Source organism: Triticum urartu, chromosome 3A (genome assembly GCF_056163025.1).
Source record: "Triticum urartu cultivar PI428250 chromosome 3A, HENAU_Tu73, whole genome shotgun sequence".
Taxonomy (NCBI): domain Eukaryota; kingdom Viridiplantae; phylum Streptophyta; class Magnoliopsida; order Poales; family Poaceae; genus Triticum; species Triticum urartu.
The window spans coordinates 277657087-277680243 of record NC_141875.1 but is presented as its reverse complement, the minus strand read 5'-3'; positions in this window follow the sequence as shown (position 1 = coordinate 277680243).

The following is a 23157-nucleotide window of genomic DNA, read 5'->3' as shown; positions in this document are numbered from 1 at the left end:
AATTGGTCAGTCAATGAAAGAGGACGCTCGGGAGAATGGAATTGTGTCCAAAACAGTTGGTCTACTTCACGGTCCGTCTGACCCTGGAAGTACTTGGCCGCATCGGCAGCGCTCGCCGCCAAATCCATATACACATCCTCCGAACTCCACAGCCGATCCAGAGAGGCATACCGTGGATCTCCGAACTTCCTGCACAACATAAAGGATTTCCCAGCTACAATATCCTTGGCTTCCCGCAGCTCCTCCTTCTTCGCAATCATAGCGGAGCGGATGTCTTTTCTCGTCGCAGCAGCCTTCTCAAGGTCCGATGCCTTCGCTAGGTTTTCCTTTTCAAGAACCCGGCAACGGTCGGCGGCGGCTTTTAATTCTATGGCCATCTTAGCCATCTTATCTCGGCTCTCGCCATGCGCGGCCTTCTCGGCTTTCAACTCTTCGGCCGCCTTCAAAGCAGCCGCATTACCAAACCTCGCTTGTTCCTTGGCTCGGGTAAGTTCTGCCCGCAAGGCTTCAACAGTGGCAGCTCCATCTGCAGTCACAACATATTAAAGATACTGGCGTCGTGCTGCTCTTACTATGTGGCGTTTACCAGATAATGACACTTACCCTATGCCTCGTGAGGCCTTTTGTTAACAAGCTCGATGTCAGCGTCTCCCGCATCCAACTGCCGTTTTAAATGGGAAAACTCGCTAGTCCGGCTAGCCACCGGAGCTTCCATCACCTGCACATCGAGGCAGTATGGTTATTACCTGGGAATATGATCCTCTATTCGTCATTGTTTCCGACGACAACCAGAGTCTCAGGGGCTACTATCTACATAGGGCACACCTAGCATGTGCAGTACCTCAAAGCCTGTGAGTAGACTCATAAAAGCTTCATGCAATCCGCTTTCGGCGGACGAGATTCTCTCCATCACCGTATTCATCAGCACATAGTGTTCATCTGAGATGGCCGCTCGCCCCACCAACTCCCTCAAAACATCTGATCGCACACCAGACGGTGCCGGACTCTTTTGTCCGCTCTCTTCGGGAGCCGGACACTGGGAGCTTCGGGGGTCAATGGGATTATCTTCTGGCCTCACCGGACTCGGAGAGGCCCTCCGCGACGACACTTCGGGGTCGCCCGCTTCCGGAGCGGAGGAGTCTGGAGGAGGCGTTTCGCTCTCCATCATCTCTGGAAGAAGATCCCCTGAAGATGAGCTCATTTGAGAGGGGCTAAGGCCCGAGCTGCAAAGATATATGCGGTGGTTATTTTCTAGAAGAAAAAGATGGCATACATGTACTATTAAAGTATTTCGGGTCACTTACACTCGCTGGAGAATTGATCCCCCCGCGGACTTTGTGCGGCAAAGGCACCCCAAGGTAGGACCCTCTGTGGGAGACTTCTTCTCCTGTTTGGGAGCTTCGGCTTCCGAATCCCCGGGTGCAGTCCTTTTCCTCCTCCGGTCGTCTTCCTTCATGGAGACGCTCGCTCCCTTGATTAGAATGGGCAGCGTTGGGGGCCCGCATCCGCCTGTATTATCCTTCCCAGTATCTTCCTTCAAGGGCTCCGGGTAGGGTGAGACCTGGAGCATCTTTTCCAATACCGGATTGTCCAAACCCTCAGGGAGGGGGGCCAAACACCGAATCAACTTCACATTTTTTTAGCCAGTCCTGGTCAAAAAGAGAACTCTCAGAAATAACTTCATAACAAATGAGAGATAGTATGTTCGGCCGAAAGATTCCTTACCTGTTCGGCGGTGCGGTTACTGCTCAGGCTCACGTCCTCAGTGATTTCCGGACACTCTACTTGAGGTCCGAAGAATGACTTGTACATCTCCTCATGCGTTAGGCCAAGGAAATTTTGGATGACACGCGGTCCCTCATGATTGAACTCCCACAAGCGAAGGGGCTAGCATTTGCAAGGCTGGACTTAACGAACCAGCATAACTTGTATTACCGCAACCAAACTAAAATCTCCATTGAAGAGATCTCAAATGCGGCTTTGCATTATAGGCACGTCCTTGGCTGGACCCCAGCTCAGACCTCTGCTGATCCATGACATCAGTTGTGGTGGAGGGCCCGAGCGGAAAACAGGGGCGGCCGCCCACTTGGCACTTCTAGGAGCCGTGATGTAGAACCACTCCTGTTGCCACAATTCAGACACCTCTGGAATGGAACCTTTGGGCCATGGAGCTCCCATCATCTTGCATATTGATGCACCTCCACACGCTGCATGTTGCCCCTCGATCATCTTCGGCTTTACTTCAAAGGTCTTGAGCCACAAGCCAAACTGAGGGGTAACCCGGAGGAAGGCCTCACACACGACAATAAATGTCGTGATATGAAGAAAGGAGTCCGGAGCTAGATCATGGAAGTCTAGCCCGTAATAAAACATCAAACCCCTGACGAAAGGATCCAGAGCAAGGCCTAGACCTCGGAGGAAGTGGGAGACGAACACGACGCTCTCGTTGGGTTCGGGGGAGGGGACGGCCTGCCCTCGGGCAGGCAGCCGATGCACAACCTCGTCGGTCAGATATCTGGCCTCCCCCAACTTTTTGATGTCTTCTTCTGTGACGGAAGAAGGCACCCATTGGCCTTGAAGGCTAGATCCGGACATGATTGAAGGTTCGGAGCACCTGACCTGAACTTTAGGTGTTTGAGCTTGAGGTGGGGGAAGGATTCGATTGAGCACGGGAGGGAAAAAATAAAAGCCTTGTCCCTTTATAAAGAGGGTGAATACCAAGCGTCCTCTCCGTGGCCGTTTGGACTTGCCTATAGTCTAGGAGTCCTAGAAGCGGTTGGGTTACCCACGCCCGTATTGATGAGGATCCCGGAATAAGGGGACACGATCTCTGCTTTAACAAGACGTGCCAAGGAAACCGCCTCGCATGACGCGCTGAGGTGGGATAATAAAACGAATAAAGGCTTGGCCGTGGTGCGATGTCGCACTACGGAATACGTCAGCAGATTAGATTTGTGTAAATATTATTCTCTCTATGGCCATATGTGGAAACTTATTTTGCAGAGCCGGACACTATCTTTGTGTTCAAAATCTTCTATGAAGTACTTAGAGGAGGAACCCGCCTTGCAATGCCGAAGACAATCTGCGCGCCAGACTCGTCGTCATTGAAGCCCGGTTCAGGGGCTACTGAGGGAGTCCTGGATTAGGGGGTGTCCGGATGGCCAGACTATACCTCTAGCTGGACTCCTGGACTATGAAGATACAAGATTGAAGACTTCATCCCGTGTCCGGAAGGGACTTTCCTTGGCATGGAAGGCAAGCTTGGCGGTACGGATATGTAGATCTCCTACCACCGTAACCGACTTTGTGTAACCCTAACCCTCTCCGGTCTCTATATAAACCGGAGGGTTTTAGTCCGTAGGACAACATATAGAACAACAATCATACCATAGGCTAGCTTCTAGGGTTTAGCCTCTCCAATCTCGTGGTAGATCTACTCTTGTACTACCCATATAATCAATATTAATCAAGCAGGACGTAGGGTTTTACCTCCATCAAGAGGGCCCGAATCTAGGTAAAACTTCGTGTCCCTTGCCTCCTGTTACCATCCGGCCTAGACGCACAGTTCGGGACCCCCTACCCGAGATCCGCCAGTTTTGACACCGATAGTGGCCTTGCCAGCGTCTTTGGTGAGGGCCTTGCCGGGTGGCCGGGAAAGGGTCTCGCCGTGGCGTGTTGTCATCCCCGGGAAGGATCTTGCCGTGGGTCTGGTGGACTTCCTTGGCAAGGATCTTGCTGAGAATCGTTGTCTTCTGATCTGATCTTGAATATGTCTTCACAAAGATCTATATGCCACCACAGGGGTGCCTTCCCGAGTCCTAGCCCCATGCTAATGATGGCACTGGGGGCCGTGGGCTCAAGGGTGGCTCGCTCCATTGGTTGGGGGCGAGCTGCCCCAGCAAGAGTCTTGCTGGGGCCGCTGAGGCCACCTGGCAAGGGTCTTGCCGGGGGAACTTGCTTCGTCCCTCTACTCTTTGTGGTCTTGGCCTTGGCATTGCTTTGATTGTCTTGGGCTTCGATCTTAACTTGGCTCACCTCCCTCGTTCTGCTTGGTGTGGCCTTGGGCGCGGCTCTGACTGCCCGTGCACAGGGAAAGGGGTACAAAGATGTGCCCCTATTTTTGTACACCGACAGGAGCCCCCGGGCCTGGGCCACACATAAGAGCAACACATTGTTGGGCCAGGCCCAAAACAGTGCGCGGGCAGGTGGGGCGGTTTTTACTGTGGTAAGATTCTTCGCGCGCTCCGCCTCCCACGACCCGCAAGCGAGGCGTGGCGTGGAGAGGTGTGCGTGACATGGGCAGCATGCGGGGGATGGTTTCCAGACGCATGCGTCACGTCGCAGTAAATGGGCAGCGCGCCCCGCGGCTTCCCCATAAAAAGGGATAATCACGGGCGCATTGTTCCTTTTACCCTCCGCGCAACCCCAATATCGGAAACCTCCGCCTGCCTTCCTCTTCTTCCTAAAGCTTCGTCCCTGCTTGACGTCATTGCGCTTTCGCTGCCCTCTATCCTGCCTTCCTCCCCTAGTCGCCATGGCGCCAAAGTTCACCAAGGGCGACGGAGTGGCCAAGGACGCCGGAGCCGCGGAGCCGCCGGAGAGTGCGCTGGCAGTGCAGCGGACGCAGTCTGCCTTCTTCCCCTCGACGGTCGACGTGTTTGAGCTTCGGGAGTCCTTCAGGCCCTATGGGGAGTGAAGACGGGGGGAGAGAATTCGGGGCATCTGGCCACGCGCGCCATCCCCGCCAACTGCATCGAGGCTGCCCCAAATCGGTGCCCCTTCGTTGTTGATTACTTTTCTTGCGGGCTCTGTCCTCCCTTCTCCGATTTCTTCAGCGACATCATGCACACCTTCGGCCTCCACCTCCTGGATTTTACTCCGAATGCGGTGGCCTGCATTGCCCTTTTCGTGCACCTCTGCGAAGGCTTTGCCGGGGTGCACCCCAACACGGCGCTCTTTCGCCATCACTTCTTCCCTCAGATCCAAACGGGAGGTGCCATCTCGGGGTGCATCGCCTGGATCCCAAAATCCAAGGGAGCGTACCCGGACAGCGCCATGAAGGAGAGGTGGGAAGAATGGCAGGGCCGGTGGTGTTGGATCGAGGAGAAGGACCTGTCGGCGTTCTGCAGAGTTCGCCGGGCGCCGCCGGTTCGCGGAAGCGATTGTAGCGACGTCGACGCCGACGTCGGAAAGCTCACGGTCGCCACCACCAGGATTCTCCGGCTTACCCATGCCGGTCTCACCATTGAGATGATCGGGGCAGACTTCATCCGTCGCTGGATCGCTCCTCTGCATAACAAGGGGAGGCCAGCCTGGCTCTTCACGAACCCCGCTAACATCATGCGGCTCTGCCCCGGCCTCGACCATAAGTTCACCGTGATGGCGCACGCCCATTTCTGCTAGCGGATCTTCCAGCTCAACGTGGGGCGTGACGGCGAGGTCGAGCGGACCATCAAGGTTGCGAGGGCCGCGGCGAAGGCCGGCAGGGTCCTCAAGGGGGCTCTGTTCAAGCTGCCGACGGGGGTGGTTTCGTTGTGCAACAACTCGCGTCGGTCCGAGATCATCGCCATGATGCCGAACTGCAACGCGCACGGACCCGTCCTGAGATGGAAGGAGCCGGAGGACGCTGAACTGCAGCAGTTCTTTGACACCCTGCACGTTGCGCATGTCAACGCCGACGCCGAGCGGCTGCTTGTCCAAGACACCTCCCAGGCGGAGCTGAACTACATCGCCACCAGGGCGAGGGAGGCGCAAATTGCCAGGGAGGCCTGCAACGCCGCCGGAGTGGAGGACAAGGCCGCGACGGTCACGGAGGAGGAGGAGCTCGCCCGGTGGGCGGCGGCCGCCGGGGGAGTCAGCAGCACCGGCACCGAGGCTCATTTGGTTGAAGATGTGACCGGTGAGTCATCGGAGGAGGAGGCCGAGACCGTAGAGCCGACGCCACCTACGGGTAGGGGGCGAGTCATGCAGCGGGCCAGTTCCGGCGAGCCGTTGTAACACCCCGGATGTACTTTACCTTATCTGTACTCCAACTCTTGCCGTTTCCGGCCTAAGTTATTTTATTTTCCTCGGGTTCAGGTTTTTGTCTCCGTGTGTTGTTGCCTTTGTCATGCATCTGTTGGGTAACGTAGCAGAAATTCAAAATTTTCCTACGTGTCACCAAGATCTATCTATGGAGAAACCAGCAACGAGGGGAAGGAGAGTGCATCTACATACCATTGTAGATCGCTAAGCAGAAGCGTTCAAGAGAACGGGGTTGAAGGAGTCGTACTCGTCGTGATCCAAATCACCGGAGATCCTAGTGCCGAACGGACGGCACCTCCGCGTTCAACACACGTACAGCCCGATGACGTCTCCCATGCCTTGATCCAGCAAGGAGAGAGGGAGAGGTTGAGGAAGACTCCATCCAGCAGCAGCACAATGGCGTGGTGGTGGTGGAGGAGCGTGGTACTCCAGCAGGGCTTCGCCAAGCACCGCAAGAGACGAGGAGGGAGAGGGGTAGGGCTGCGCCAAGAAGGAGAGGAACTCGTGTGTCTTGCAGCCTCCAATACCTCAAGTATATATAGGGGAAGGGGAGGGGCTGTGCCCCCACCTAGGGTTCCCTCCCTAGGGGTGGAGGCAGCCCCCAGATCCCATCTGGGTGGCGACCACAAGGGGGAGAGGGGAGGCGCACCTGGGGTGGGCCTTAGGGCCCATCTGCCCTAGGGTTTGCCCCCTTCCCTCTTGGAGGCACCTTGGGCCTTGGTGGGGGGGCGCACCAGCCCACCTGGGGCTGGTCCCCTCCCACACTTGGCCCATGCAGCCCTCCGGGGCTGGTGGCCCCACTTGGTGGACCCCCGGACCCCTCAGGTGGTCCCGGTACACTACCGGTAAAACCCGAAACTTTTCCGGTGACCAAAACAGGACTTCCCATATATAAATATTTACCTCCGGACCATTCCGGAACTCCTCGTGATGTCCGGGATCTCATTCGGGACTCCTAACAACATTCGGTAACCACATATATCTATTCCTTATAACCCTAGCGTCATCGAACCTTAAGTGTGTAGACCCTACAGGTTCGGGAACCATGCAGACATGACCGAGACGTTCTCCGGTCAATAATCAACAGCGGGATCTGGATACCCATGTTGGTTCCTACATGTTCCACGATGATCTCATCGGATGAACCACGATGTTGAGGATTCGATCAATCCCGTATACAATTCCCTTTGTCTAGCGGTACGATACTTGTCTGAGATTCGATCGTCAGTATCCCGATACCTTGTTCAATCTCGTTACCGGCAAGTCTCTTTACTCGTTCCGTAACACATCATCCCGTGATCAACTCCTTGATCACATTGTGCACATTATGATGATGTCCTACCGAGTGGGCCCAGAGATACCTCTCCGTCACACGGAGTGACAAATCCCAGTCTCGATTCGTGCCAACCCAACAGACACTTTCGGAGATACCTGTAGTGTACCTTTATAGCCACCCAGTTACGTTGTGACCTTTGGCACACCCAAAGTATTCCTACGGTATCCGGGAGTTGCACAATCTCATGGTCTAAGGAAATGATACTTGACATTAGAAAAGCTTTAGCATACGAACTACACGATCTTTGTGCTAGGCTTAGGATTGGGTCTTCTCCATCACATCATTCTCCTAATGATGTGATCCCGTTATCAACGACATCCAATGTCCATGGTCAGGAAACCTTAACCATCTATTGATCAACGACCCAGCCAACTAGAGGCTTACTAGGGACATGGTGTTGTCTATGTATCCACACATGTATCTGAGTTTCCTATCAATACAATTCTAGAATGGATAATAAACGATTATCATGAACAAGGAAATATAATAATAATCAATTTATTATTGCCTCTAGGGCATATTTCCAACAGTCTCCCACTTGCACTAGAGTCAATAATCCAGTTCACATCGATATGTGATTAACACTCAAGGTCACATCCCCATGTGACTAACACCCAAAGAGTTCTGGGTTTGATCATGTTATGCTTGTGAGAGAGGTTTCAGTCAACGGGTCTGCAACATTCAGATCCGTATGTACTTCGCAAATTTCTATGTCATCTTGTAGATGCAACTACTACACTACATTTGGAGCCATTTCAAATAACTGTTCTACTTGGAGCTATTCCATTATACGTATCCGGTATCTCTACTCGGAGCTATCCGGATAGGTGTTAAGCTTGCATCGATGTAACTCTTTACGTTGAACTCTTTATCACATCCATAACCAAGAAACATATCCTTATTCCTCTAAGGATAATTTAGACCGCTATCTGGTGATCTACTCCTAGATTACCTTTGTACCCTCTTACCAGATATGTGGCAAGGCACACATCAGGTGCGGTACTCAGCATGGCATACCGTATAGAGCCTATGACAAAAGCATAGGGGACGACATTCGTCCTTTCTCTTTCTTCTGTCGTGGTCGAGCTTTAAGTCTTAACTTCATACCTTAAAACTCAGGCAAGAACTCCTTCTTTGACTGATCCATCTTGAACACCTTCAAGATCATGTCAAGGTATGTGCTCATTTGAAAATATCATTAAGTGTTTTGATCTATCCTTATAGATCTTGATGCTCAATGTTCAAGTAGCTTAATCCAGGCTTTCCATTGAAAAACACTTTCCAAATAACCCTATATGCTTTCTAGAAATACTACGTCATTTCTGATCAACAATATGTCAACAACATATATTCATCAGAAATTCTATAGCGCTCCCACTCACTTCTTTGGAAAAACAAGTTTCTCATAAACTTTGTATACACCCAAAATCTTTGATCATCTCATCAAAGCATACATTCCAACTCCGAGATGCTTACTCCAGTCCTTAGAAGGATTGCTGGAGCTTTGCATACTTCTTAGCATCTTTCAGGATTGACAAAACCTTCCGGTTGTATCACATACAACCTTTCCTCAAGAAAATCATCGAGGAAACAATGTTTTGACATCCTATCTATAAGATTTCATAAGTAATGCAGTAATCGCTAATATAATTCCAACAGACTCTTAGCATCGCTATGAGTGAGAAAGTCTCATCATAGTCAACTCCTTGAACTTGTCGGAAAAATCTTAACGACAAGTTGAGCTTTCTTAATGGTGATACTTACCATCATTGTCCATCTTCCTTTTAAAATCCATTTGTACTCAACAGCCTTACTACCATCGAGCCGTTCTGCCAAAGTCTACACTTTGTTTTCATACATGGATCCTCTCTCGGATTTTATGGCCTCGAGCCATTTATCAGAATTCGGTCCCACCATCGCTTCTCCATAGCTCGTAGGTTCATTGTTGTCTAGCAACATGACTTCCAAGACAGGATTACGTACCACTCTGAAGTAGTACGCATCCTTGTCATCCCACGCGGTTTGTTAGTGACTTGATCTGAAGTTTCATGATCACTATCATAAGCTTCCACTTCAATTGGTGTAGGTGCCACAGGAACAACTTCATGTGCTCTGCCACACACTAGTTGAAGAGACGGTTCAATAACCTCATCAAGTCTCCACCATCCTCCCACTCAATTCTTTCGAGAGAAACTTTTCCTTGAGAAAGGACCCGATTTTAGAAACTATCCCTTATTGCTTTCGGATCTGAGATAGGAGGTATACCCAACTGTTTTGGGTGTCCTATGAAGATGCATTTATCCGCTTTGGGTTCGAGCTTATCAGCCTGAAACTTTTTCACATAAGCGTCGCAGCCCCAAACTTTTAAGAAATGACAGCTTAGGTTTCTCTAAACCATAGTTCATACGGTGTCATCTCATCGGAATTACGTGGTGCCCTATTTAAAGTGAATGTGGTTGTCTCTAATGCCTAACCCATAAACTATCGTGGTAATTCGATAAGAGACATCATGGTATGCATCATATCCAATAGGGTGCAGTTATGATGTTCGGACACACCATCACACTATGGTGTTCCAGGCTGTATGGGTTGTGAAACAATTTCCACAATGTCTTAATTCTGTGCCAAACTCGTAATTCAGATATTGATCTCTATGATCATATCATAGACATTTTATCCTCTTGTCACGACGATGTTAAACTTCACTCTGAAATTACTTGAACCTTTCAATAATTTAGACTTATGTTTCATCAAGTAAATATACTCAGTATCTACTCAAATCATCTGTGAAGTAAGAACATAATGATATCCACTACACGCCTCAGCACTCATTATACTGCACACATCAAAATGTATTACTTCCAACAAGTTGCTTTCTAGTTCCATTTTACTGAAAACGAGGCTTTCAGGCATCTTGCCCATGTGGTATGATTTGCATGTCTCAAGTGATTCAAAATCAAGTGAGTCCAAATAGTCCATTTGCATGGAGTTTCTTCATGCATATACACCAATAGACATGGTTCGCATGTCTCAAACTTTTCAAAAACGAGCGAGCCCAAAGATCCATCAACATGGAGCTTCTTCATGTGTTTTATACCGCTATGACTTACGTGGTAGTGCCACAAGTAGGTGGTACTATCATTACTATCTTATATCTTTTGGCATGAACATGTGTATCACTACGATCGAGATTCAATAAACCATTCATTTTTGGGTGCAAGACCATTGAAGGTATTATTCAAATAAACAGAGTAACCATTATTCTCCTTAAATGAATAACCGTATTGCGATAGACATAATCCAATCATGTCTATGCTCAATGCAAACACCAATCGATGGTAGAGGGAGCGTGCGATGCTTGATCACATCAAGCTTGGGAAAAACTTCCAACACATATCGCCTGCTCACCTTTAGCTAGTCTCCGTTTACTCCGTAGCCTTTTATTTCGAGTTTACTAACACTTAGCAACCGAACCGGTATCTAATACCATGGTGCTACTAGGAGTACTAGTAAAGTACACATCAACACAATGCATATCCAATATACTTCTATCGACCTTGCCAGCCTTCTTATCTACCAAGTATCTAGGGTAATTCTGCTCTAGTGGCTGTTCCCCTTATTACAGAAGCACTTAGTCTCAGGTTTCGGTTCAACCTTGGGTTTCTTCACTAGAGCAGCAGCTGATTTGCCGTTTCATGAAGTATCCCTTTTTGAAACTAGTGGTTTCACCAACCATCAACAATTGATGCTCCTTCTTGATTTCTACTTTAGTGGTGTCAAACATCGCGAATATCTCAAGGATTATCATATATGTCCCTGATATATTATAGTTCATCACGAAGCTCTAGCAGCTTGGTGGTAATGACTTCGGAGAAACATCACTATCTCATCTGGAAGATCAACTCCCACTCGATTCAAATGATTGTTGTACTCAGACAATCTTGAGCACAAGCTCAACCATTGAGCTTTTCTCCCTTAGTTTGTGGGCTAATAAAATCATCAGAGGTCTTATACCTCTTGACGTGGGCACGAGCCTGAAATCTCAATTTCAGCCCTTGAAACATCTCATATGTTTCACGACATTTCAAAATGTCTTAGGTGCCTCAACTCTAAACCGTTTAACTGAACTATCACGTAGTTATCAAAATGTGTATGTCAGATGTTCGCAACATCCACAAATGACGTTCGAGGTTCAGCACACTGAGCGGTGCATTAAGGACATAAGCCTTCTACTGTCTGCATAATTGCTACTATCAACTTTCAACTAATTTTTCTCTAGGAACATATCTAAATAGTAGAACTAAAGCGCGAGCTATGACATAATTTGCGAAGACCTTTTGACTATGTTCAGGATAATTAAGTTCATCTTATGAACTCCCACTCAGATAGACATCCCTCTAGTCATCTAAGTGATTACATGATCCGAGTCAACTAGGCCGTGTCCGATCATCACGTGAGACGGACTAGTCAACATCGGTGAACATCTTCATGTTGATCGTATCTACCATACGACTCATGCTCGACCTTTCAGTCTCTTGTGTTTTGAGGCCATGTATGTACATGCTAGGCTCGTCAAGTCAACCTAAGTGTTTTCCATGTGTTCTGAGGCCATGTCTGTACATGCTAGGCTCGTCAACACCTATTGTATTCGAACGTAAGAATCTATCACACCCGATCATCACGTGGTGCTTCGAAACGATGAACTTTCGCAACGGTGCATGGTTAGGGGGAACACTTTCTTGAAATTTTAATGAGGGATCATCTTATTTACTACCATTGTTCTAAGCAAATAAGATGCATAAACATGATAAACATCACATGCAATTAAATAGTGACATGATATGGCCATCATCACTTTGCTCCTCTTGATCTCCATCTTCGGGGCTCCATGATCATCATCGGCACCGGCATGACACCATGATCTCCATCATCATGATCTCTATCATCGTGTCTTCATGAAGTTGTCTCACCAACTATTACTTCTACTACTACAGCTAACGGTTAGCAATAAAGTAAAGTAATTACATGATGTTTATGTTGACACGCAGGTCATAAATAAATTAAGACAACTCCTATGGCTCCTGCCGGTTGTCATACTCATCGACATGCAAGTCGTGATTCCTATTACAAGAACATGATCAATCTCATACATCACATATATCATTCATCACATCCTTTTGGCCATATCACATCACATGGCATACCCTGCAAAAACAAGTTAGACGTCCTCTAATTGTTGTTTGCATGTTTTACGTGGCTGCTATGGGTTTCTAGCAAGAACGTTTCTTACCTACGCAAAACCACAACGTGATATGCCAATTGCTATTTACCCTTCATAAGGACCCTTTTCATCGAATCCGATCCGACTAAAGTGGGAGAGACAGACACCCGCTAGCCACCTTATGCAACTAGTGCATGTCAGTCGGTGGAACCAGTCTCACGTAAGAGTACGTGTAAGGTCGGTCCGGGCCACTTCATCCCACAATACCATCGAAACAAGATTGGACTAGTAACGATAAGCATATTGAAGAAAATCAACGCCCACAACTACTTTGTGTTCTACTCGTGCATAGAATCTACGCAATAGACCTAGCTCATGATGCCACTGTTGGGTAACGTAGCAGAAATTCAAAAATTTCCTATGTGTCACCAAGATCTATCTATGGAGAAACCAGCAACGAGGGGAAGGAGAGTGCATCTACATACCCTTGTAGATCGCTAAGCGGAAGCGTTCAAGAGAATGGGGTTGAAGGAGTCGTACTCGTCGTGATCCAAATCACCGAAGATCCTAGTGCCGAACGGACGGCACCTCCGCGTTCAACACACATACAGCCCAATGATGTCTCCCATGCCTTGATCCAACAAGGAGAGAGGGAGAGGTTGAGGAAGACTCCATCCAGCAGTAGCACAACGGCGTGGTGGTGGTGGAGGAGCGTGGTACTCCAGCAGGGCTTCGCCAAGCACCGCAAGAGACGAGGAGGGAGAGGGGTAGGGCTGCGCCAAGAAGGAGAGGAACTCGTGTGTCTTGCAGCCTCCAATACCTCAAGTATATATAGGGGAAGGGGAGGGGCTGCGCCCCCACCTAGGGTTCCCTCCATAGGGGTGGTGGCAGGCCCCAGATCCCATCTGGGTGGCGGCAACAAGGGGGAGAGGGGAGGCGCACCTGGGGTGGGCCTTAGGGCCCATCTGCCCTAGGGTTTGCCCCCCTTCCCTCTTGGAGGCGCCTTGGGCCTTGGTGGGGGGCGCACCAGCCCACCTGGGGCTGGTCCCCACCCACACTTGGCCCATGCAGCCCTCCGGGGCTGGTGGCCCCACTTGGTGGACCCCCGGACCCCTCCGGTGGTCCCGGTACACTACCGGTAAAACCCGAAACTTTTCCAGTGACCAAAACAGGAACTCCTCCGGACCATTCCGGAACTCCTCGTAACGTCCGGGATCTCATCCGGGACTCCGAACAACATTCGGTAACCACGTATATCTATTCCTTATAACCCTAGCGTCATCGAACCTTAAGTGTGTAGACCCTACGGGTTCGGGAACCATGCAGACATGACCGAGACGTTCTCCGGTCAATAACCAACAGCGGGATCTGGATACCCATGTTGGTTCCTACATGTTCCATGATGATCTCATCGGATGAACCACGATGTCGAGGATTCGATCAATCCCGTATACAATTCCCTTTGTCTAGCAGTATGATACTTGTCTGAGATTCGATCGTCGGTATCCCGATACCTTGTTCAATCTCGTTACCGGCAAGTCTCTTTACTCGTTCCGTAACACATCATCCCGTGATCAACTCCTTGATCACATTGTGCACATTATGATGATGTCCTACCGAGTGGGCCCAGAGATACCTCTCCGTCACACGGAGTGACAAATCCCAGTCTCGATTCGTGCCAACCCAACAGACACTTTCGGAGATACCTGTAGTGTACCTTTATAGCCACCCAGTTACGTTGTGACCTTTGGCACACCCAAAGTATTCCTACGGTATCCGGGAGTTGCACAATCTCATGGTCGAAGGAAATGATACTTGACATTAGAAAAGCTTTAGCATACGAACTACACGATCTTTGTGCTAGGCTTAGGATTGGGTCTTGTCCATCACATCATTCTCCTAATGATGTGATCCCATTATCAACGACATCCAATGTCCATGGTCAGGAAACCTTAACCATCTATTGACCAACGACCCAGTCAACTAGAGGCTTACTAGGGACATGGTGTTGTCTATGTATCCACACATGTATCTGAGTTTCCTATCAATACAATTCTAGAATGGATAATAAACGATTATCATGAACAAGGAAATATAATAATAATCAATTTATTATTGCCTCTAGGGCATATTTCCAACAGCATCTGATATCATGTCATCATGTGCATTGCATTTGCTTACGTGTTCGCTTCACGCATCCGAGCATTTTCCCCGTTGTTCGTTTTGCATTCCGGCGCTCCTATCTCATCCGGTGGTCCTTTCTACCTCTTTTCATGTGTGGGGGTTAAACATTTCCGGATTGGACCGAGACTTGCCATGCGGCCTTGGTTTACTACCGGTAGACCGCCTGTCAAGTTTCGTACCATTTGGACTTCGTTTGATACTCCAACGGTTAACCGAGGGACCGAAAAGGCCTCGTGAGTGTTGCAGCCCAACACCCTTCCAATTTGGCCCAAAGCCCACCTAAACCCCTTCTATCGTCTAGAGTGTTCAATCACGACCGCGTGGCTGAAAACCGCACTCCATTTGGAGCCTCCTAGCTCCTTTTATGTATAAATAGGACTCCCCCTCTGAAATTTCGGGCAAAATCCACCCTAACCCTAGAAAAAAAATCCCCTCCTCCCGCCGCCTGACGAGATCCGCTCGGCCGGACATGTCCGCCCTCACCGCATCCACTCCTGAAGCGCCACGTGGCGCCTGAGCCACACATCGCCGTCCGCACCCGCCGCGGCCCGCGAGGCCCGTCTCGGGCCCTCCCCGACCCATCGCCGCCCGCCGCCGCATCGTCTCTCCGCCGCCGCCTTCCCCGACACCGGCGCCGCCCGCCACCGCAGGCCCCGGCGCCAACCACCGCCGCCACCATTGCCGACCGCCGCGGCCGCCTTCGAGCTCGCCGCGCGCCACCACCGCCGACGTCCTCCGCCACCTCCGACGTCCTCCTCGTCGTTGGCGAGAGCCCCGGCCACAGCTCCCTCCGGCGAGCTCCCTCCTTCCGGCGAACAGGTCTCCGGTGACCTCGAGCCGGCGAATTGCTACAGTAACCGCCAGATCCGGCCTCGGTTCGCACGCCCGCGAGGAACCCTAGATCTGGAATTGGGTTGACTTCCCCTCTCTCCTTTATTATTTTTGTAAACTTTGGCATGTCGTATCTATGCATCCGTAGCTCCGATTTGCGCGTGTAGCATATCAAAATGTTCGCCTCGACGAGTACATCATTTCATCTCATTTCATCATTTTCATTTTACCTCATCTTGATGCCCGAAATGCTGTTGGAAGAGGGCTATGTGGTGAATTTGGCAAATCTGTTTCATCAAATGGCATTTTGTCATTTTTGCCATGATTAATGTGTGCATGATATGACCCTGAGCTCTACATGTGTTTTGTTATATGCCATGCCATCTTTACAGAGGTTCTTACCATGTATTTTTGTGATATTTTTGGTGACTAGCACAAGCTTGCAAAGTAGTGTAATCGGTAATGCTGATTTCAGGGACTTAATTTTTCACTAATTCCTTGTCTTGATTTTGTCGTTATGCCATATGTTCATGTTGTTTCCTAGTGATCCGTGCCTCTTTTGAGGATGATCAGTAAGGATGATTTGTTAAAATTGTGGTGCTATATCCATCGATGTCTTTGTTTGCATTTATGGAGCATCCTAGCTTGAGTCAATCGAGTTCTACTTTTGCTATATCGTGAATCCTGGAAGATTGTTGACTTGTTAGCGATTTTGCCGAGGATGTTGCTATTGATCCATGCATTCTATGTTGTTGTTCTTGCAATGTCTAGCTTCTATGCCATGTATGCTTGATGGGTGTATGCTTAGTTTGCCATGCCATGCTCTTTAGTGAGTGCATCGAGCTCGTAAACATGCCTACTCGTTAACTGATTTGCATGCTCCAGTTTTTCACTAAGTCTGAAATCTGTTTATGTTTTTGCCATGTTCACATGCTTGAAATTGTATTTTCTTATCCCTTTTGTCTCCAGGTCACTAAGGGACTTTTGTTAAGTTCTTTGAGTAGCTTCATGCCATGTCTTGCTTTGCCATGTTAACTTCCCGTAGCATGTAGTTTTCATGCTCTAAATTGTGCTTCCTGATGATAAATTCCAGACTTGTGTTAATTTCACTAAGTCTGAAACCTGTTATCATTTGCATTTTTGCCATGCTTGTTTGAACCTGTTAGTGGATGAATTAGCCGTAGCTCAGTGTTCATCTTTTGTCAAGCATTATGAGTGGATCCCTTCCATGCATTTTTTTGTTATGTTTGAGTGATGTAGCATATTTATCTTGATGCATTTAGATGGCTATTTGCTGATTATCGCAGACCAGTGACATATTTGTTTTGCTTGCCATTTCCAAACTGTGCATCCGATTCCGGTGATCTTTATATTGATTTCAACCGAAATCACCTCACCTTTCCAGTGGCACTCTTGGATTTCCAAGTTCAGGACAGGTTCAATCATTCCTTGTCAAATCTTGCATATGCATCACATACCGCATCCCGCATATCATACCATGTTTGCATCATGTTGTTTGAGCATTGCATGTGGTTGATTGTGTTCCGTTTTGCTTGTTGTTCTTGTTTGGGTAGAGCCGGGAGACGAGTTTGTGAACGAGGATCCCGTTGAGTTCGCTTACGAGGATCAAGTCAACTCTGACAACTTTGCAGGCAAGATGGTCATACCCTCAAAATCACTTCTATCTTTGCTTGCTAGATGCTCGCTGTTTTGCTATGCCTATGCTACAATACCTACCACTTGCTTATCATGCCTCCCAAATTGCAAACCTCTAACCAACCATGTCCTAGCAAACTGTTGATTGGCTATGTTACCGCTTTGCTCCATCAAAGACCTCCGCAAGGCTGGGGAGCTCTCCGAGGCCAACAACTCCATCAGAGACCTCAAGCTGAAGCTGGAGGGTCTCGAGAAGGTGCTGTCGGAGGCCACAACCCGAGAGGGGACCCTGGCCAAGGAGCTGGAGGCCGAGAAGCTGTTGCGGAAGAACGAGGGCCTCAACTTCGCGGACCATGTGGAGGGCGAGAACCGTTGGCTCGATCGCCTTGCCACCGTCGCCAACCAGGCCACCGCGCAGCTGGCCCTCATGGGGATGCCAGACATGAGGTATGTCCTGGAGCGGGGCATGAGCGCCAATTGCAGCCTGACTATGTTCTTCGAGAAGGTCATCAGCGCTCTGGAGCGGCTCCACGCCAACCGGGCGGCCTCACTGGCCGACAAGTCCCGGGGGTTTTGCTAGGGTGCCATGACCAAGGTTCTCACCAAGGTGGCGCATTGGTACCCCGACCTCGACTTCGTTGCCGCGCTGGAGAGCTTGCCGGAGGGAACCGACCTTGCGTCACTCAGGGAGCGCATCGAGCCCATCATCAGCCGAGTCGGCGGAATTCTGAGCTTGGAGGGCCAGCGCCGGGATTAGGCATCCCGTTTTTTTCTTTATCGCCGCTGCAGGTTCACAACCAAGACAATTTCTATCTCTAGTTAGAACCGCAGCAACAATTTGATGTAACATAACTCTGTAGCACTTTTTAGTATCATGCATGTTATTTTCCTGTTCGATTTTTCCTTATATGTCCACCCTACACAACTAGGTAGGCTTGCCGGCGCGTAAACCCATGGCGGCGTCATGAGGACGGATCCCCATTGGCCTGCCGGGTGTGCTTGCTGCCGGGCAAACCACCTTACCGCCCTTAGCGCGGCCGCTCGAACTATCGAGTTTGACTCGAGTCAGAGTCAGGAGCGTTGCCAGGTGCGGAAGGCTACCCCACCACTCTCGACGTGGCAGCTTTGAGCTGTTGAGCGGACTCGAAATAGAACAAAGTCGTTGCTAATCACGGGAGGGGGGGGGCTTGCGTGCAGGTTTCCCATACATAGGCCAGATCTCCGAGGACGATAACCTTAAGTGTAAAGGGAAATAATCCAAGGTTCTGAATGACTTAGCTTTTCTGTCACCGAGACGGCGTCGTTCCTCCAGCCTTCTTCTTCTTAGAAACTGACAGCGATGAATAATCGCTAGGCTAGCTACTAGACCAGATTCTCACAATTGTGCCCCCTACCTGGCGCGCCAAGGATGTTGGTGTGGAACAACACCTATGGGATCACAAGAATCCCTACTACGGTTGCCGGGGCACAGGGTTGCAAGGAGAGCAGGGCTAGTAGACAGCACAAGGATCGTTTACCGAGGTTTGGGCCGCGAGGATGCATAAAACCCTAGTCCTGCTTTGGTGGGTGTATTTCTGAGAGTTCTTGATCTCTCGAACTAGCTGTGGTCACCGTGAGGTTCCCAAGAGCCGAATCCCTCTCCTCGTCGCCTCGGGCCTCCTTTTATAGGAAAAAAGGGGTTACCAGAGTGGCACACAGGAGGTGGAAAGGTCTAAAGTGGCACAAGGTTATCCCTCGTATTACAGGACAAGGTGCATTTAATGCATCACTTAGGTGTCCTCTTACTTTATCGGGGTCGGGGGCGAGGCCCGTCCCGTCCATCGCCGCTCCTTCTCGCTTCGACACGCGCCTCGGCCGGGGATGCGTGCGGTGCCATGTAGGCAGGCAGGCAGCTGAGTTGGCGCGGTGGTGGAGCTTTCACGAAGATCTGCATGCCACCACGCAGGACGCTTGATGAGTTGGCCTGGGAGCTGCATGTTGCCACGCAGGTGCCCGACCAGCTGGTTGAGCTGGCAGCTGCATGTGAACGGCCGTGGAAGTTTGGTTGACGTGGGCTTGGTGGTGGCCTTGCCGGCGTCTTTGGCGAGGGCCTTGCCGGGTGGCCCGGCAAGGGTCTCGCCGTGGCGTGTTGTCGTCCCCGGCAAGGATCTTGTCGGGGGTCTGGTGGCCTTCCTTGGCAAGGATCTTGCCGAGAATCGTTGTCTTCTGATCTGATCTTGAATATGTCTTCACAAAGATCTATATGCCACCATAGGGGTCCCTTCCCGAGTCCTGGCCCCATGCTAATGATGGCACTAGGGGCCGTGGGCTCAAGGGTGGCTCGCTCTGTTGGTGCGGGGCGAGCTGCCCCGGCAAGAGTCTTGCCGGGGCCACTGAGGCCACCCGGCAAGGGTCTTGCCGGGGGAACTTGCTTCGGCCCTCTGCCCTTTTTGGTCTTGGCCTTGGCGTTGCTTTGATTGTCTTGGGCTTCGATCTTACCTTGGCTTACCTCCCTCGTTCTGCTTTGTGTGGCCGTGGGCGCGGCTCTGACTGCCCATGCACAGGGAAAGGGGTACAAAGATGTGCCCCTATTTTTGTACACCGACAAAGACAAGCGACAATGATCAAGATATATCATGTGAGAGGCATGAACATATATGTCATCAACCCAAGAAAGCGAGTAAGAATGGAACATGGGTGATGCGACAAAGCTAGCAATCATAGTGATCAAGTCAAGCAAGCTAGTAGTGCAAAGATGCAACATACTAGAAGGAATCATGTCAAGCATGTCTAGTGTGCAAATAGTGTGAATGAATAATTCACATGACATAGCACAAGCATGAAAGGAAGATATGAGCAAAGTAGGTTCATGGTGTTGGCAAGAAGTCCTATGTAAATAGCAATGGAACATCATGACTCTCCCAACACAACAAGCATCAATAGCATGTGGCACGAGGAAAACATGGTAATAGTAACAAGGATCTCCACCAAGCATGCAAATACACATATGAGTAGTAAAATTGTGAATCATGGGTAGATGCAAACAAGGGTCACTATTCATGGCAACATCATCTAAAGAGGCATAGCATGCAAAGTGAACACGATAGTATGGTCATAAGGTAACAAGTGATATATATAGCCCATAGCCGTGTGAGAGTAAAGTAGAAAAGATGCGGGTAGTCCTTGCGCAAAGAAAATGGTGGTAAGGATAGTCCACGGGATCCCAAGTCATCATTGCTCTCAATAGTTCATTTCGTCAACTCTTGGGATTGAGAGGTTGATGAGTATATAGGAATACCTACACAAAACAAAGACAAAGGGAAAATTGTGTGTGCATGGTATATGTACACATCGTCCATCATGATTCGCACGTGCTTGTGTTGGTTAGTACAAAATATCTAATGCTCAAATAAATGAGATGCATGATATAGAAACATGTCCTCCATCATGAGAGGTTTGTTGTTATGTATAGCATAATGGAGACTCAAATTGTGTAATGCATCCCGAGAAATATGTAGAGCATTGTTATTCATGGAATGCATATGGTGCACACAATTATGGGAATCATGCAAAGTATGGAATGCATCAAAATCTCCTAATATGTATGAGGAAACTATGGGGGTCTCCTCATGATCATTAGTGGAAACATAACATGGAAAATATTGACAACATCCAAAACAATGCATATACGAAGCAACGTGTTCATGGCATGGCATCGTAGATGAATTGCGCAAATCATGTAAAGAAAGCATGGCAATATCATCACATGAAAAACAAAAGCCAAGGACCATCATCTCGTCATCTATGCCATAAGTGCAAATGGGATTTATATTAATGGGGCATCCATAGATACTATGTTGAGATTGAAATGATGCAATATGGGAGATCTCACTCATAGCATATGACAAGTTCAAAGGATTATCAAACATGACGTGACCAATACAATTTTCACATGATATCCTATGGAGCATAGCATCACAACTAGGTGAATCAACATGCTCATCATCATATTCATCATAAATGGGTGGCATATCGAAACAAGACATAGTATGTGATGAATCCATAAGGTGATCAACATCATGCAAGCAATCATTTGCAAGATGACACTAGTGGGACAACAGAAGTACCATCACCTATGTTACCTTTGGAGCATCACTCATTTGTTGTAGGTGAGGAGTCGAAGATCCACTCGTTGTTATCTTCATATTGACGGAACCATGTGGGGGTGCATCACCGTCCACCATGGCCATCGTCCTCGTTGGAGGTATCGACTCGTCAAGGGTAGGAAAGTCGTCATGTAGGAGACCTAGCACCAAAGAAGAAAACACACTCGGAGTAGAGGTTAAGTCGTTAGAAATCATTGTGGCCTCACGTGTTGTCTCAACTACCTCACTCACTAAGTGTTGTGGCTCACTCACTCCTCTTGGATGCTCTCACTCGTATGGTTGGTGGAGTCACTCAAATGGCTCTCCTCACATGACAATTGGGGCATCTCATCATATGTGAGTGTTGGAGAGATGTAGGTACAAATGTCTCCATGCTCAACTCCTATCGCCACCTTGGTTGAAGGGATAGTTCCATGCTCAACGTCCTCATCCATAACGCCTCCAAAGATGAATGCCCTGGGATTTGGCAAAAACATCACTCTCCTCCAAGACCAAAGATAAAGTCTCATGTGCGGTCTTGTAGCTTGACTCGGAGTATGAGTCCAATATGGGTGCCATCTTCATGTTGTTGGAGAGGTTCATGCTCCTCGCTGTGGTCAAAGGGGATGGCCCTTGTCCGACCTTCTTGTAATCATCTTGTATGAGGCCCATATGATGTGGAACCTCGTAGTTCGTCTCCATGACCGAAGGGAATTTCCCATGCTTGGCCATGTTCCTTGAGGGGCTTCAGAAGATGGAAGTGTCGCCCTTGCTCATAGTTGGTCGCCTTGTACTTGATTATATCGATGTAGGCGAACTAACGAGAATTAGGCGAAGATGCTGTACGTCCAAAGGCGAAGATGCCTTGATAGCACTTGGAAAAGATGCTGAAGTGGTTGTTGTAGCCGTAGCACCATCTTGGTTGTGGTCATCTCACGGTCTTCTCTTTTGCTCTTGAAGCTTGGATTTGGCGTGAAGTTGGGTTGTTGGTGTTGGGGAACGTAGTAATTTCAAAAAAAATTCCTACGCACACGCAAGATCATGGTTATGCATAGCAACGAGGGGAGAGTATGATCTACGTACCCTTGTAGATCGCAACGGAAGCGTTGACTCAACGTAGAGGAAGTAGTCGTACGTCTTCTTCCCGATCCGACCGATCCAAGCACCGTTACTCCGGCACCTCCGAGTTCTTAGCACACGTACAACTCGATGACGATCCCCGGGCTCCGATCCAGCAAAGTGTCGGGGAAGAGTTCTGTCAGCACGACAGCGTGGTGACGATCTTGATGTTCTACCGACGCAGGGCTTCGCCTAAGCACTACAACGATATGATCGAGGTGGAATATGGTGGCAGGGGGCACCGCACACGGCTAAGGAACGATCTCAATGATCAACTTGTGTCTAGAGGTGCCCCCTGCCTCCGTATATAAAGGAGCCAAGGGGGGGCCGCCGGCCAGGAGGAGGGCGCAGGAGGAGTCCTACTCCTACCGGGAGTAGGACTCCCCCCCCCAATCCGAGTTGGACTAGGATTCCCCGAGGGGGAAAGAGAGAGGGGGGGCCGGCCTCCTCTCCTAGTCCTAATAGGACTAGGGGAGGGGGGAGGCGCGCGGCCACCTTGGGCTGCCCCTTTCTCCTTTCCACTAAAGCCCATTAAGGCCCATATGGCTCCCGGGGGGTTCCGGTAACCTCCCGGTACTCTGGTAAAATCCCGATTTCACCCGGAACACTTCCGATATCCAAATATAGGCTTCCAATATATCAATCTTTATGTCTCGACCATT